General features: G+C 37.9%; 1 long non-coding RNA gene across 6 annotated transcripts in view; it reads right to left on the minus strand.

Annotated features, from left to right (window-relative positions):
* Nucleotides 1-391: 391 nt before the first annotated feature.
* LOC124871693 overlaps nucleotides 392-18,437 on the minus strand; it is a 41,249-nt gene continuing 23,203 nt past the window's right edge. For 4 of the 6 annotated variants that reach the window (XR_007039087.1, XR_007039088.1, XR_007039089.1 and 1 more), the window contains one exon: nucleotides 2,020-2,556. This is a non-coding gene — a long non-coding RNA (uncharacterized LOC124871693). Of the gene's footprint in view, nucleotides 1,199-2,019; nucleotides 2,557-18,437 lie in introns of those variants that run through there. The other 2 variants (XR_007039084.1, XR_007039086.1) reach the window with 2 other exon arrangements.

Raw genomic sequence — 18,437 nt, forward strand, 5'->3', positions numbered from 1 at the left:
CTATGAATCAGAAAAAGGCGGACCCAAGATTCAGCCAGACACAGTACTGAAAGTTTAAAAGGTTTATTCAGCCACAGGAAAACGTCACACAGGTAACACTCCTCACAGCTTCCAGGAATCGCTGCTTTTGTCTTGAGTGGAACTTGAAACCCAGAGGCAAAAACCAGATGCAGGAAACAAGGTCGACAACCAAACTCCAAATAGTCCGACAGGGAGCAGGCAGAGGCATAAATCCAAAAAGCAAGGCAAGGTCAAGAACAATGATCACACAGGAAGGAACGTTGGATATCTACTCACACAATGGCTTTCAAAAATCTGGCACCGTCTGCTTGTCAGAGTCAGTATATATCAGGGAAGATACAGGTGTATGGCATTCCACAGATTGCACTACACTGTAGCAGCCACCAGGTGCATCTCATCTGCTGATTGCAGCCAGGGAGAAAGGGTAGAGCAGACGTGCCAGAATCATAACAATTTCATTTTTTTTCCTTAGGTTTAGATAATAAATGCAATAGATAAAAATATTATAAGTAAAAAATGATATGGTACATGAATTTGGCGGCATTTGGAATAATATTTTCTTTAAAACATATTATTACCATCAAACTATGGTGTTTTTCTCAAGTGAAAAAATTAAAATATAAATAATATTTATTTTTGTATTTGATTTTGGAAAAAAGTCCCAACATTTTTGAGAATGGGTTTTCTGGCAATATTAGAATTTTGGGCTGGTTTTTACTTGAACATTTGGCATTGTTGCACTAATTTAAAAGTATAACTGTATGAAGACATACAGATAATGAATGGAGCACAAAGGGTCCATGTTCCATTCACTGACCTCAACCTATTTGTCCTCTTGCTTTGCTTTGTGCTTTTGCAAACCCCAGGTGTTAATGAAAAGCTCCTTTGTGTGATCATTTGGTGTCATTGTGTTCTGCACAGCACAGTGGTGCCATTCTTCTTTGGCAATTAAGGGTGATCTGTCTATGCTTGTTGACTTTGGCAGGCAGGGAGCTGCCCTCGTGAGCTTGTGCGTCAAGCTACCGTCCAGGAGGTTCAGCGAGAACTCTCCTCAAACAAACAGTTTCATCAACCAGGGGCCTGGCAGACCTCTCCACACCACAGCGAACATTTTCCACAGATATTAGAACATTCAACCTGAATTCTCACAGGATATTTGTCTGACCAGAAGTTAATCCTGTAAGACAGAGACAGGTTTACCATTATTGCATTGTGGAGGTAATGTCATGGTCAGGAAACAAACTTAAACATCATCTTACGGCCCCAAGGGCACTTCTTTGACACAATTGATTTCCACATTATGATGGCAATGTGTTCTGCATTATAGGTTGTTATAGATAATTGGTAACTATTGTTACACTAAACAAGGTTGCTGTCTTTCTCTTCTACATGAATGCTCAGAAATTACTCCTGCAAGTGTGAAAATAATGTCAAGAAACACTAACAGAAGTAAATCTCAGTTTCAGTGGTGGAAGTGAAAATAAATGGTTATGAACATGAAAGGGAGAAGGATCAGACATCCTGCATATTTTGCTATATTAGGGACGTCTCTCAGGTCTTTGGCCCTTGGAGGATTTGATCAAGATAAGCTAAGTCCTCTGCTTTCTGGATTTTAGCTTTCAATATTTTCAAAAGTGGATGTTTTATTTTGAACATGTTATGCACTTTCTCACCAAAAGATATTTGCCAGTTTGGGATCGACAAAGGATAAGGAACCTTGGTCACTGACTAGATCAATGACACAAAAACCTCAAGTCACTTTATTATATAATCCAAGTCAGAGGTTGCTCTTGTGTTTAGTTTTAATTAGAGTTGAAAGATCAAAATGAATATCACCATTTTCAGCACTAATTAAAGGGTCTTCGAGCAAAAAATGGAGTCGAATGGCATGATTGTATACTGTGACATGACCAGTCATCTTTAATGATATTAACCAATGCATGTGGTGTTTGAAAAATCTGACTGTGGCACAGATACTGTACAATTACAGACAACAGACAGATTAAAGGTGGTTTATTTGAAAAGGTTTTTTGTGATCTTTCTCTTCTTGGTTTAGGTGAAGTGGTGCTAGGGAGGACAGGAACGGAAGGAAATGTTGAGTAAAAAATGATAATAATAATAATGAATAGAGGCTGTTGTCTTACATGGTCTTTAGGTAAGAAGTTCCAGAGGAGAGGGTGCAGAGTATCTGACAGGTCTGAGGTTGGCATGTTCGAGTGGGAAAGGGTGGTTTGCTCTTTGTGTTTCTTGTCTTTGAGGAGCGGTGGACAAGCAAGCAGAGGGCAGACAGACAGAGTAGTGCTTTCTGAGGTGAAAGGTATGTTCCAGCAGCTAATTCCAAAGTGGAGGCTTCGCAAGGTGAGCTACAGAGTCCAGAGGAAGGAGGGGAAAGCCTGAACTAAGGAGCTAGTTTACCATAGATACGTGGAGAACAAACCGGCGACTTTCCACAGCCTCACCCAGTCTTTTGAGCAGTTCCCTTGATGAACCTGATGAGCGGCAGCTATGGTGAATCAGGCCTGCCAGCCGCACCTGCTGAGGAGAGGAAGAGAAGCACATATGCACACATCTCTGCAGCTAAGACAATGTTCACATCATTTGCATCAAATTAACCTATCACAGCTGGTTACAAGAAGGAGCGCTCAATCAGCTACAAGAAGAGTTTGAAAAACATACAAAAATTGTGAAAGACACATGACGATGTTGGCTTTGCAAATAAGGCCAATAGTAATCTAAAGTAAAGATACAGAAAGTTAGCTTTAAGGCCTTGTACACACGTAGCAGGGTTTTTAATAAAATGAATATCTCTTCTACATTGTTTGTAAAAATAATATTGTACACATGTGAGGTTTTTCAGAAAAGTTGTCATCCAAACCAACCCGCAGAAATACACCAGTGAGAATTGTGTTAAACATTTCAGACACAAAGAGGGCACTGTACTGCTAAAATGAAACCTATATCAGCCAATCAGAATCCTTCAAAACAATCACAACTTCCTGTTAGGTATAAAACATGGCGCCAGGAGGTTCGTTTGTGTGGACAGAAAAATAAGTTGAGCTTCTTTTAAACACGTTTTTAGAACATAAAGCTGATAAAACACAAGAGAGTGTCATTCATTTTTACTCCACTATATGGCCGAGTCTATAAACAATGGTTGCACATTTGACGTCAGCACTGCAATATTTGTCGCAGACAGTGATGCGCCGAACTATAAAAGTCTGTTTGATCGTGGACACACGCAGGTTCAAAACCTGAGTTTTTTTAAATCTCCACTTTGGCCGGAGTTTTAATAATTATTCGATTTTGGTGTGGGGTTTGGCCTTTCATCCACACATAAACAGAGTTAATGTGTGGTTTGGCCTTTCATCCACACATAAACAGAGTTAATGTGTGGTTTGGCCTTTCATCCACACATAAACAGAGTTAATGTGTGGATGAAAGGCAAAACCGCACAAAAAGTTATTAGTTTTCCCAGATATCCGCCTATGTGTGGACAAGGCCTGAGATTGATAGTTTAGGACTTTTAGGTTTAAAAAAAACTGCAGATCCCATCCCCAGCTGTTGGATAACTGAAGGTGGAGTATTTATAATATTTACAGTAAGAGCTCCAGATAGAAGGAATGACACATTCACTATATACAGTACGTTACTGAGCTCCACATTGCTGAGTTCAATGTATATCAACCCTGATCAGCTGCTGTAATATCTCAAGGTAGAGCTTTTTAGATTCTGAGAGCAGGTGCTTGTAAATTAGCTCAATGTGGACCTCATCCTTCTTGCTTTCTCTGAGTCTACCTCTCTTGTTTCCTGTATGTGAGATTGCCATTAATCTGTGTTTCGTTCTGCACCTGCAGACAAGCAAAGTTTATCATAACATATGCTGACTGCAACACAGAAGACAACATTGTTATGAGTTTGCCATTTCCCATTTTCTAAATTTTTAATGTAGCTAGAAAATGGGAGTTTTTCAGCCTTGCGCAAATGTTAAATGTGAAGATGGCTTCTCTTGTTCACTTGTTAACATAAGGAACAAGGAATAATACAAATGTATTCATTTGTTAGATCAAACTAGTGTTTTAGAGCTTAAAAGCATGCTGCTCCATGACAAACCTTTGCTTTTCTCATGCTGGTTTTGTCTTTAAGTACCTCTGCTTTCACCTTTACTTGTTCCTGATTTCTCCTGCTGATTTTATTTGTGACACACTGAAGCAGTTTCATGTTGCTTTAGGCTTTGAGCCAAACAAAAATCTGCTGGAGGTCTCTATCGATTAAGTAGTTTTACCTTCCCACGTCACCACATGCTTACTGAGAGAAAATAGTTGGATTTTACACTTTAGTACTGTGGTAACGGTTATGACATGGTTTATGATTTACAGGCTCAAGGAGCAGACTTACTTGTGGCTGCTCTTTTTTCCCTCCACTCTGCCCAAAGACACACAGGAATCTAGAGTTGATGTGGTTGTTTGTCAGTGTTTAAACCATACTGTCTGACTCACATCAGCTTTTCCGGTCACTTACATCTCCAAATACACCACAGTTATCAGCTGCGCTGTGTGCTGAAATGTAGTGTGATTAAGCTATGTTAAATTATATGTTGAAACCTAGTCAATTTCATAATCTATTGAAAATCAGTCAAGTAACATTAAGAACAGTTGTTGACCTTGCTGAGTGATCTTTATTGTAGATAAAAGAAGCAAGGAGATTTCAGTAAATTACTACAGTAACAATCCTTTGGACACAGTTAGGCATCAAATGTATTATTAATCAAACTACAATCTATTTAGTAATCAATTGATTCAACAAAACAAAAACAAATCTAATGACTAAACAAATCAAAGACAAAGAAAACTAACTGTAACTACTATACAGGCTAATAGGGGAGGTTTTATGAGTATGTGCAAAATACTAATAACCATCAACAGAAATCCTACAGTGTCTGTATTTTAAATCTTAAAAATTCATACTGTTTTTAAACTTTACATTGTTATTGTAGCAACAGCTCGTGCACTTTATTTGCCAAATTGTTCACACTTTACATATTTTTTATGTTTATCTTATTATTGGTGTATATCTGTCTTGTCCGCTATGGTCAGGTTACCCTTGTGAAGGTCTAATAAAACAAAAACTGATAGTCTGGGATTTATTGACTTTATCAGTCTCTAAGGAGGCTGAGGAAAGGGGTTGTAAAAGTTAATTTTGGTTCTCATTTCTACGTTAATCTGAGAGGGGAACGAGAGAGGGAGAATTACTTCAAAGGGTCAGAACCACCTGGACCTGTCTGCTTTCAGCACCAGAATGAGGCCTGTAAAAAGAACCATAGGGGTAGTTTTGGATGGTACTTTAACTTTTGACAAACGTGTTGATGCTCTTACCAAAGCTAGTTTCTTTCATCTCTGACAGCTTGCAAATGTGAAGCCACCCCCCATATTTTAAAGACTTTGAAAGATCCATTCATGCTTCATTTCATCTAAATTTGACATTTGTAGTATTCTTTATTCAGGTATCAGTCCATCAACTGCAGCTGATCCAAAGCTCTGCAGCACGGTTACTAATTGACACATACAAGTGGGACCACATATCTCCTGTACTAGCTTCTTTACACTGACTGCCAGTCAGTTTTCAAACAGCTTTTAAGATTTTATTTCTTTGTTTTAAGGCTTTGCATCGGTTAGTGCCCTTGTAGCTCTCTGATTATAAACTTGTGTTGCTTTACACAAAATTAGACTAATGTAGCACATGGTGCACTAATACAAATATATTTATTGCAATTGTATCTCAAGACTGAGCAGGCCTGACTTCTTAGCTGGTCGGGCACAGCTTCCTGGGTTTTTAAGGTTCTTTCTTATCTGAATTTCCCTGGACTCATCTTTCCTCTCAGCAATCACTGTGAAAGGAGTCATGAAGACAGACTGATCAACCAATCAGATGTGGAGTTGGGGTAAGGAAGGAGTTTGGTCATATTTGACAGCATCAACTATATTATCTTTTTTCCAAATCACATTCTTCAGGTTAAGAAAGACCAAAAATGTATTACTGTAGGAACCAACTCATAACTGAGGCTGCCTTCATGTTATTTTTTTCTTTCTAACTATATAGTTCACAATTTTTTTTTTTCTAAAACACGTTATCACTCCATTGAATACAAAGAAAAGTTTATATTTACGTTTTAACAAATCAGTCACCATTTATGACTAATCACAGTTTAGGTCAAAGGTTTCAGAATTTCTAAATAAGCAAAACAAAATTATTTTTGAAAGAAAAACTTTAATATGTCCTGAGAGGCAATCATACAACATCTTTGTATTTTATCAAAGCAACTGACAAGATCATTAAGACATCTGTGTTTAGGAGATTAAGAAAAGGCATCTTCTTGAAATAAGAGGCTATTTTAGGTTGACCAACAAGACTGGCAAGAACAAGTTACCTGGTGAAGTGATTTTCACTGCTTTATACACAAGTTTCATTTTTACAGAGCTTCAATTGCATTTAGACAAAAACTAAGGACACTGTCAGCATCAAAGTTTGCCTTACAAGGTGACTTTATTCTGTCAACTTCTACCTTCCACATCCTATAAAGTTAATAAGCCTCACACCGCCAGATCTCCAGAGCACCGCAGTGGATTCTGATCTGGTTGCACTGCCACAACAAAGTTTGCGTAGCAGGATGAACCTGATTTTGATTCCTTTAGACCAATAGGCTTTTTGTGCAGGCCCAGAATGCAGCAACAGTGTAAAAGCTTGTCTGTCTGTGAGTGTGAGAAAGTCCAGTGTAGGGTCAGTATGATGTAAACATAATCCGACCAAGGCTTTCTCCAGATGTCAGGCAATTTGTTGGAACCATGCAGACCTGTTTCCTGACTTGACTTTGGTGCTCATAAATATATAACTCTCACTGAACCAAACACACTTAGAATAACTCTGTGTTGTGACAGGTATCTAATACAAACCCTGAGAGTCCTAGGGATAAATGCACTCTTTGAAGATCTTTACCAGCATTCAGTAAAAGAACCACATTGAGCTGCCTTAGGGTATTGTGCGATGAAAATCAAAACATGACATTTTTTGATGATGTAGCATTTAGGTTAAAGGAAATGGGATTTTTAAAACGTGGCCTGTATTTGACCCAGGGAAGGATTTTTCTATTAAAAATGAGGAGCTAATGAGCAAGTTTACCACTGCAGTCAACACCCAATGGGTCATTATAGCCTGTTACTCTTGGCACCAAAGCAAACTGTAGCTCTGTTCAAAATGTTATCCCATTCACGCACTCAATACGTCATGTTCACCATATGGAAAGCTACTAGTTAAATGGGCTAGCCAGCTTTCTTCTGTTGTGGAATTTTCTTATCAAAGTGGGTAGAAGTTGACTCATAACAAGAGAAAATCCGGACTTTGTCTTATAAGTTTTATTCAAAGGCATTCAGCGTTTGAAGACCCTGACACTGAGGTTAGTCAGTGAAACAGAGCCCCGATCAACATTTACACACAGTATTTATACCAGAACATGACTGTGTTATCTCAACTTCCAAGAGTCTTAGAAATATGGCCCCTAGACCCTCCCCGGGTCAGAGTTAACAAAGTTATTTATGAGGCCACCCATCTACCTTCCCTTGAAATATACACTTCAGGAAGGGTTAACCATAAAACTCTCCAGCATTTGAATTTAGAGTCCATCTGCTAATAAAAACAGAACACTAATAAAACACAGAGGTCAGAGGTGAGAGGTAGATGGAAGGTCACCTGTGAGTGATACAACACAGAAACAAATGAGAGAGGTGAAGGGAATATCAGAGCATTTTAAAAGAATTTTCCATTACACTCCTTTCTTCTGATTACAAGATAATCACATAACTAAAAGAAAATTCTACAAAACCATCACCCAAGGAAAAATGACCTCCACCAACCGGTTATCTGGAAAGAAAGTAGCTAGAGCATAAGTAGCATCAATAGGAACTGGTACCAAAAATGGTTGATCATTAATAGCACGTGAAATCAAACAACAAACATAACAACAATCATTTCTTATCTTCCTCACGGTTTGATGCATCAGTTGCCACCAGACATTATCAGCATGATCATAGTAGTCAGAAAAGTGATGGATCTCTCTTCAAATCAGCTGATGAGTATTATTAACACAATTCCTCAAATTAGCCTTACATTGTCTTTGCTGCACCTTTTCCCAAATGAACACAAGAGTTATAAAAATACTTGAAATACCAATCATTAGCATCAGAACAGACCATCTTCCATTTAACTGCATCGTGACCTTGAAGTGGAATGTCCTTTCTTCTGGTACAGAAAGAAAACAGTTTTTTTTCTCAAAGAAAACAAATTATAAACAACTTTAAAAAAAACAAAAATCCTGCTGCCTCTCCTGAGTGGCTTCTGCGCTTCAAGCTGCCCTGTTACCAGTCTGGTACAGGTGGGCGGTCGTTGGAAGCTCCTCTAGAAATATATTTAGAAACAGGAACTCTAACCTGCTTAAGAAATTAAGGAGAATAAGCATCGTGGCGCATATTTGACTGTCTCTCTGTTGCAGGCGTCACCAGTTCATCCAGAGAAAGGTTATGTGCAAATGTGTAGAGGTCTTCCCTGTATGTTTCCTATGTGTCTCTCACTGTGGTGTGTGTGCAGTGAGGCAAATGACCTTATGACTTCTAACTTTCAGGCAATGCGATGGCCTTAAGTAGATTCTGAAATAACGTTGCACTGCCCAAGGGATTATTGTGCCCTTGTAAGAACAGTGTTCTTCAACCACCTCTTCAATCACTCGCCAGTGATCAGCTTACAGTTCTTTATCTTGTGGTGGTCCGCTGTCCTCACACCTTTCAGGCCGTGGATGATCCAGTTGGAAGATGACTTGCGTCCTGGAAGCCAGATGAAACTGGAGGAGCTGGAGCTTTCCTGCAGCTTTCCTGCAGCTTTTCTGGCTGTCTAGTAGGATCTGATATGGGCCATTCCAGCACCTGGACTTCCAGTGTTTTCTCCTAAATTCTCTGACCAGAATCCAGTCGCCAGGAATAAAGGACTGGAGGGTGGAAGTGGCTGTTTCTGGTAATGCAGCCTTCACTGTCTGTGAAACTTGAGAAAACACAGTGGACAGGTTTTGACAGTAAAACAACATCCTATCTTCACACAAAGATGTGGAAGAAAATTATCTTGGCAATATCCCCATGTCCAAATTAGGAGACCTGCCACACAGCACTTCAAAAGGACTGAGATTTGCCTGTGTCCTTTGTCTCAATCTTATATAAGTGAGAACAATAGGTAGAGCCTTCACAACACTTGGCTAATTTTCAATTCAAAGTCCCATTCTCAAACCTAAGTGCTTAACTACATGAACTTCATCAAAACATCCAACAAAATCAAAAGAATTGATCTTCTGACTTCACCTGATATACTAGCAATGACCATCAGCTAAATATTCTGAATATCAAAAATGTGACATGATGTTTGAGGAAGGTCTGATTACAGGTCAACGTTTCATAGTTTCAGAATACCCAAAAAGAATTTCAAAAATGGTCTAATCTGTGGAGATGTAAAATTTCACAAAAGAATCAACACCATAATTTCAGAGAGGTTTTCATAATGTGGTCTTAGGGAGCTATGCACCATTTATATAACAAAGTACAACGTCTCTCTCGCATTGTCACTAAGTCCTCACTGGAGGTCTGAGCTACCCTTTTTCCCATGAGTGCTAAAACTTTTGGAACCCCATGTTACTTTATTCAGACATTCCCCTCTTCTGGCGCAGGGTCCAACCCATGCGACAATCCAGCAAAAAGTTTGTACAAAAATGTTTTAGTAACCAAGATCACATAACCTAGAACCAAAGAAACGAATTCTGACATAACTATGTGTCACTATGAATTTAACGAAAGCAACATAAAGAAAATCCAGATGTTTTTAACTGCAATTCAGTTCCATTAACAACTAAACACAAACTTTAGTTATTCAGTTCATCAATGTTTCACTTAGAAATTAGTCACATATCATCCTAATTTGTCTTGTACAAAGATGAGTATTAGATTAATGGACATCCAATGTAATTTGGATGAATAAACCCTACAAATTGAATCTAATAAATAATTCCCACCAAGTATAAAGGCATGACTCTGATTCTTTATCAAAAATATATTCCTTACTTTTGCATATCTTGAACTGTCAGCTAGCTTAATGGCACCAGGGAAACTTTCAATCTAATAAATCACCAATGATTCTGCATGCAAAACTAATTCTTCAAACTAGTTTAAACTATTTCATTAACCTTTTAATAATAAAACACATAAATCTAAAAGTCATGCTACATCCTTAATCATTATACAAAAAAAAAAACATGTTTTTAAGGCAACAATCACTACAAGCATTTTGACTCTATTGTCTCTTAAACAGTGTTAAAACTCAGGAAGGGAGGTGCTGAGCGTTACCATGACAGCAAAGGCATGAACCAATCTAGTAGGTGGGCGGAGTCAGGCAGAACTAACCTTTGATTGACAGCCTATGGGCGGACCCACAGTTTCTTCATCCCATCCCACATTAGTGTAACTTAAACTGCAAAACTGTTAACATGAACCTACCTGAGAAACAAGCTGCTTCTTAACTCTCCTGAAAACTCAAAGTTTAATCAATCTGAGATTTAGAAACATTATTCTAAACATGGATTATTGTTTCATGCAACATATAAACAAACATTCATACCAACAAAACAAAGACAAAACATCAGAGACAAACAAATGGCCAAATTTGAAGCTTCAAGAATTCAAAGAAATTTTTAACAATCTCTTTTCAGAATATGTTTTCTCAACCATATCTTTTAATGCTATAATTGATCAATGTTGTTATGACAATCTACAGGATTGTTTTTTTTTTAAAAATCAGTGCACATAGTCCAGAAAATCTCAAAGTATTTAGAAGCACAGCAACAGTTTTCTCTTAAATGAATCCAAATTTACTGATGCTGAAACCTTTTGCTAATTCTTTGTACTGTATCTCTATAATAATAACTACAATCCTGAGAGTTATTGTTATAGTTCTCTTTTTGTTTGGCTCAATTTGATCGCAGCTGCATTGCAGAATTTCAAGTTAAATGCAAAGAAGTATTTTTTATTTAATTCAATTCAAATTCAAAGATACTTTATTGATCCCCGAGGGGAAATTAGAAAAGTCAGCGTTGACATTTTTATAGTATACCCAAACTAAACAAAACTGCAGTGTTTGACTTAATCAGAAATTAAGATAAGAAGCTTGTCTCCAAACTGGACTTTTTCCCACATAGTGTTTAAAGAAGAACAAACATCATTTTCTTTAATTTGGCTATTTAAATTTTGAGAGTTGGGGAAAACTTATTACTAGAACCCCTCTTTTACAATCCAAATGCTGATAAATGTTTCAATATTTTATCTCTTAGTAATCTGAAATTACCTTGTGTACCTTTGTACTCCTATGTATTCCTTTAATCTTTAAACCCTAAGAAATCAAACAAGGAGACTTGAGTTTGAGCCGACCATCCTCTTACTGTTAAGAGAGCCTTTATTTCTTTTCTTTTCCTAAAATAAAGGATTTTACTTGTCTTTATTCCGTTATACAAGTCCTAACCTTGGTTCCAAAACTAAACTCTTCGACCCCAATCTGTGTCCCCAGAGTAGAAATTTTGAGTATTATTGCATTTCAAAGTCACCAAATGACTGGAACTCATCATTGGCTTAGATCTATTTTAATAGGTAATCAGCCTACCTTTAATTAAGTCTTATAATTTCATGGACCCAAAATCTATGGCTTACAGGCTTCAGGAGTCCAGGAACCACAAGTTGAGTACTACTGCATTGAACAATGGTGTTAACTTTCTGCAGAGATTGAAGGATTGGCTAAATATATTATTTCTGCTTGGACCATAATCAGATTTAAAATTATTAGTTCACAGCTCCTAATTTACCTCAGATCATATTTGCTTCGAACCCAGTTCATAAGAAGCTTCAGACAAACATTATGCTAAAAAACCAAAAACAAAACAAAAACCAGATCTGTTTTAAAATAAAGAAAAAGCATGCTTAAAAAACTTGGTACTGTGGTGGAAAATAACTCCACGGTTCTGAAGGCCTTTTCATGCAGAGTCTTTTAGGAAGCATGAGATTAGTTTAATTTTTGTGTGGTACCACTGTCCAATCAGATTCTTTCTAAATAACCCAATTTTTTCATACTCATTTTAAAGGTTTGTTTTACCAAGAGAAATGTGTTTAACAAAGCCAATTACTCTGAAAAGTTTTAAAAGTTTTTAGCTGGTGATATCTTAGAAAACAACAAGTGTTTTAATATTTCTATGCAACACAGAACTGATCAGGTGTCCTTTCCTTCTCCAAAGGGAGAAAAAAGAACCTGCAGAACCAAACCTTTCATAGTTTTTTGTCAGGTCCTGATATAAGGTACAGTGTAAATCAACACGCTGCATGAATCAGAAGAGGGAAGAAAAAACCTAATATAACCTCTTCCCAGCAGCTGCTGTGAAAAACAATGAATTTGTACTTTCCATAAGCGTCAGTTAACACTTGCGGACAAAAACTGCACCAAACTGTAAATACTGTGTCAGAAACTGTATGAAGACCATCTGCAGTAGAACTAAGCCTGTTTTAATGAGGTCTCTACCCATTAGATTTATGGGATACAAACTCTGACAACAGAAAATAATATCTGAAGGAGAAACCCATCAGGTTTTACGCATGCGCTTGGTTTTAAAAATGCTCCTTCATGAGATCTGTCCTGAGAATAACATAGAAACACTTGGTTACTGCTGAGTTTTGGAGATGTTGTAACTTCCTCTGCATTTTCATAACTTTTAATAACTATAATAATTGATCCTGAATATTCCACGACGAAAGAGAACTTGTTTCTCTGAAAGAATTAACTGGAAAGTATCAAATGAGCTAAGTTATCACCTTTTTAAAGATACTTTTCTAACCCTAAAATAATATTTTAACCCGCTATATCTGTCAACGTCAAGCAAGCGTAACATGAGCAGCGGTTAATAAGCGTTCTTCATTGCAGAAAATAGGAAAAGATTTATGCAAATGTGTGTTTGTACGTTACCCCCATCAGTTTCTAAATCGCTCCAGAGTCAGACTGTCATGGCACACAGTCCTCTATCAGTCCAAAAAACAACCAGGCCCTTCCCCGGTCTGTTGGTGAGACATTCAATCATTCTTTGTCCACTTTAACTTCTCCAGGAGGGAGAAAGAAGAAACTTTGCTCCGGTTTCTCTTCTGCCCGCATAAGATGTGCTTTCAATATAAATCCAGTGTATCGCTCTTCTGGCTCTTGCAAACAGCATGGATCGTTGTCCATCTCAGTGGGTCCAGACTTCTTCTGAGCTTTGTTTTTTTTTTTTTTTGTAGAAAGTCACACTGTGATTTTCAACATGCAGGAAGGCAGATCTCTCTCTTTCAGGCCGTGCTGGAGAAGCGTCTCTGGTGGAGTAGCCATGGAGAAGGGCAGGTTTCTAAAATCCAGACTCAAAAACGCAGATGTTGAACTCAAATCCCATATATGTGTGTATTTGTGTGTGAGAGAGGCAAAAGAAAAGTTTAGTATAGGTTCAGATTTTGTACAAATACATATTATCAGTCAGTCAGTCAGTTGTCCCCCTGCCTGTCACTTCCTTCCACAACATGAACTATACTCCTTTCTAAAACAACTTTATTTTCGCATCTCTAATGTCCCTTTTCAATTTTACCTTCTTTTCCGACTGATCGCAATATTTAAGACAAACAAAACTTCCTTCAGGAAAGTTTTAACTCTTTAACCCCTTAATTGATGCACTCTGTGCTTTTTAATCTTTTCTTATGTTTTTTTATTTATTTTTCCATCAACTGTTTTACTTGAAACTTTTTAAACTATTTTACTTATTTACACTCAAACTTCCACGCTGTGAAAAACCAAACTTATCTTCCAAATTAAAGCACATTTAACACAATCATCCCCACTTTTTCCTTTCATTATTTTATAAATCAGAGTCTGAAGAAGGAGACACCCCTGATGCCTCAAGGTTCCGGAACCATTTTTTTTTACCTGTTCAGCGGCACGTCTGCCCACTGGCTTTTCTCCTTTATGAGGTGTAGAAAATTGCTAAAAACCACCCGCAAAACCCTGTGTTTTGCTTTATCTTATTGTTACCAATAAGAACCTCCCTGCAATTCCTTTTGCAGGGTAACCGGGCCCTCAGCTGATGTCCTCCCTCTCGCAACTCTGGAACCTAATTAATTAGTTAGGAGATGATGGTTAATGTGTAATAAAAATAATAATATACATTATATCATACAGAGCAACTTCTCACCCAGATATATTTGAAGACAAATTGTTCGGATCTAATCAGCCAGAAGCCGCAGGCGGACATGAGGACTCCCCTCCGTAAAATGGAAGTGGACTGAGGACAACGTCTCCAGGCTGGCCAGGCGTCCGTGTCCCATCCTGCGGTCTCCTCTGGCACGTTAGATCCTGTTCGTGACGCTAAAATTGTTGTGGAATTTTCTTATCAAAGTGGGTAGAAGTTGACTCATAACAAGAGAAAATCCGGACTTTGTCTTATAAGTTTTATTCAAAGGCATTCAGCGTTTGAAGACCCTGACACTGAGGTTAGTCAGTGAAACAGAGCCCCGATCAACATTTACACACAGTATTTATACCAGAACATGACTGTGTTATCTCAACTTCCAAGAGTCTTAGAAATATGGCCCCTAGACCCTCCCCGGGTCAGAGTTAACAAAGTTATTTATGAGGCCACCCATCTACCTTCCCTTGAAATATACACTTCAGGAAGGGTTAACCATAAAACTCTCCAGCATTTGAATTTAGAGTCCATCTGCTAATAAAAACAGAACACTAATAAAACACAGAGGTCAGAGGTGAGAGGTAGATGGAAGGTCACCTGTGAGTGATACAACACAGAAACAAATGAGAGAGGTGAAGGGAATATCAGAGCATTTTAAAAGAATTTTCCATTACACTTCTTTTTTATTTGCATGTGCTCAATAATTCCAGCGTTATGCCATTTTTAAAAAGTCCAGCATGTCTGCGTTGGAGGCAATGAACAGCAAGAGCTTTTTGGTTTTGGCTTAAAGCACATCAAATTCAGTACTTCAGTCTTCATTATACTGAGAAATCTGATTTTACCAGTTACAGTTTTTATTGTACTGCATCTACTCACAAACATAGGCTGAAAGTGTAACCTTCAATAAATGAAATTTATGTCATCGTCCATAAGTAGCTATAAATATTGCAAACAACCTTTTTTTACAGTTGTTTACAAATAATTCAGCTGGGAGCAGCTCACTTTTTATGTTGTAGTCCACAAGGTATTGTTTGCATCTTTATTGTTTGGACATGACCACAAGGGTTTCAAATATATTTTCTTTTCACACTGTCAAAATATTTAGTCAAATTCTCTATTTTAGGTGAACAGGTAGATTCCTGGATGAGACGTCTGTCCTTAGACATTTTCAGCAAGTCTGGAAATCACATTAAGTACCTGTGGACGTTACTATTAGCATGCTAACATTAATATTAGCATGCTTGATTAGTTTACACTGAGGTAAATTCAGACAAGGCCACACACAGACTTCTCTTCCAAGCTAAGACCCGAGACCTACTGGCCCCACGGTCCAAACCGTTGGCAGAGGGTCTGTGGTAAACTGACAGCCAACCTACTGATGATTCTATACCAGTAATCACAACACTATTACACCCAAACAGACCATATGAAGTTTCTTTAATTTTGACAAATGTCTCACAAGCACACTACTCACTTGTCATCGCGTAGCAACATGTGAGTTCATCAGACTAAACAGGACCTACAAGTTAATTTAATGTTGGTTAAACATGAAAAAGTGTTACTAAACTCAACTTTTTGACTTGACTTGGTGTAAAATGTAACATTTTGTGGGTACTTTTTGTCTGAAATTTAAAAATATTGCATTTTATCAGAGAGAAGGCTAGCAAACGTTGCCATTATCACTACAGCAAAGCATATGAGCATGAGCTGGGTGTGAATTCATCACCCATCTTCTGATGGCTACTTCAAGAGGGATAGTGCAACGTGTTACAAAGCTTAAAGCATCTCGAACTGGTTTCTCGAACACGACAATAAGTTTACTGTACTCCAATAGCCTCCGTAGTCTCCAGATCTCAATTATGAAGCCAAAAGAGATCCAACCCATTACTATGGAGATGTGCCTAATAAAGTAGCCAGTGAGTAGTGTAGTAGGGAACTAGTAGGGAACATAGTGAATGAATAGGCATGTCCAATAAATCTATTTCTTACAGTTGGAAAATACTTCATTGGTAGTTTTTAGGAGAAATGATTGCATAAGACTCAGCTTGGGTTTCATTTTGTAGCAACAGAAATTTGTGAGTCAAAATCTCTTGCGATCACAGTTGAACTTCCATGACCTGAATAATGTGATATGAAAGGTGAGGATTATGTTCTCTTTGTAGTTTTTGTACTTGCAGGTTTCAGAGTAATTGTTAAAATCTGAGACTTAAGATTAAAGTAAGCTGATCTTCAACCCCATTCTTTCCTCCCAAAACCTGGCAGCCACACAATAATCAGTTTTTATGATCACTTCATAACCACAACAAAAGCCTTTACGCCTTAAGAATGCCTGTCTTTTGTGCAAACAGCAGAGCGGCTGATACAGTAATCCTGCGGTGTCGGTTATCTGGAGATGTAAATACCTGGCTGGCGCTTGTATCTGAACACCAGGCCACTCACAGAGCCTTTATGAATGCTTGTGTGCGCAAAAGCCCCTCAGGAGACGGAGCCTTGTGCGTCATACCACAGATCAGCCTATTATCCAGAGCTGAGGGTGGGAGAAAGAGGGAGTGTTGGGGTACCCAGAAAGGCGATACAGAGCTTGAAAGGGAAAGCAGATACAGTACGATGACAGCTGCAGTGAATGATTAGATGAAGCTGGAAGGAATAAAAGCCTGTCAGGAAAATGGAGCACTGAACAAAGAATGGAAAAGAAATGGAGAGGAAAGGGTGAATCCGTCAGGTAATGTTTTTTGTTGACAACTAAGATACACAATAAATAGATTAAACATGTCTGGGTCAGCATTTCAGTGTAGCACAATCACAGTGCCATGCATGCATGTAATATGGGATTTACTGGGCTGCTCATGATGAAATGGATTAGTAGACAGAGGAGAATCAGCAGAAAGAGATGATTATAATCATGATTAAAACAAGTGAAATCATTAAGTCTTCACCAAAAGATACAGTAGGTCAGTCCATTTAATCTTTCCATCACTTACAATACGTCATGGCAGCTACAGTGCCCTGCAAAAGTATTTACACCCCTTGGGACCACCACAATCTTAATTTACGTTTTATTGGATTTTATGTAAATAGATCAATACAAAGTAACATAATTAACAGAAATAAAGGCTTGAAAACATCAGTCTGTGTGTAATTAAGAAAATACACTCCTTTGCCAGCCTGTCAGTTTAGGTGGACAGTTATGTTTTAGCAGGTTTGTATTTGTGCCATATTATTTTCATTTTTAGAGGATGATATGTTTAAAGTTTGCCATATTGCTTTATAACTTAACCCTGCTTTAAACTTCTCCACAACTTGTCTTCTGTGTTCCTTGGTCTTCATGATGCAGTTTGTTCACTGATGTTCTCTAACAAACCTCTAAAGCCTTCACAGAACATCTGGATTTACAGTATATGTCATTAATTTACTTTTACATGGACTCTGTTTGCTAATTAGGTGACTTCTGGAGTTAATTAGTTGCACTGGATTTTATGTAGGGGTATCAGACAACAGGGGCTGAATAGACACGCCACACATTTTTAAATATGTATCAGCTTCCTTCTACCTTACAGTTAAAAACTACTTTATGTTGTTGCATTACCTAAAATCCTGATTAAATAAGTTGAAGTTTGTGGTTGTAATGTGATAAGATTTGAAAAAGTTCAAGTGGTGTGAAGACTTTTTTAAGACACTTTTTTATGGGGAAATTAGAAAAGGATTCATCCTTCAGAAAACATCTTGAAACTCCTTCCTCAGACAACAGTTGTCATATAAAGCACATGGATGCACACAGGCTATCTCTGTCTTCATTAATATACCGAGGAGATGAGTATAAGTGACATTGCAGCAGTCCAGATGGAAAGAAAGTTGCAAGTTTTATCCCAGCATGTGGTTGTGCATCTTGTGCTCCTAATCTTTTCTCTAAATGTCCATATGGCCTCCCAGCTGAACCCTAAAGCCGGATAACAGCCCTCAACTCTCCAGAGGAAGCCAAGAAACAAAAAAAACGAAACACATGTTTAGCAGTTGAGCATATGATAAAGAAGATATCCAAAAATGCATCTCCAAATAGTTTACCTTGCATGGACTGTTTTAGAATCTCTGCATTTTACTG

This window comes from Girardinichthys multiradiatus, chromosome 7 (genome assembly GCF_021462225.1).
Source record: "Girardinichthys multiradiatus isolate DD_20200921_A chromosome 7, DD_fGirMul_XY1, whole genome shotgun sequence".
NCBI lineage: Eukaryota > Metazoa > Chordata > Actinopteri > Cyprinodontiformes > Goodeidae > Girardinichthys > Girardinichthys multiradiatus.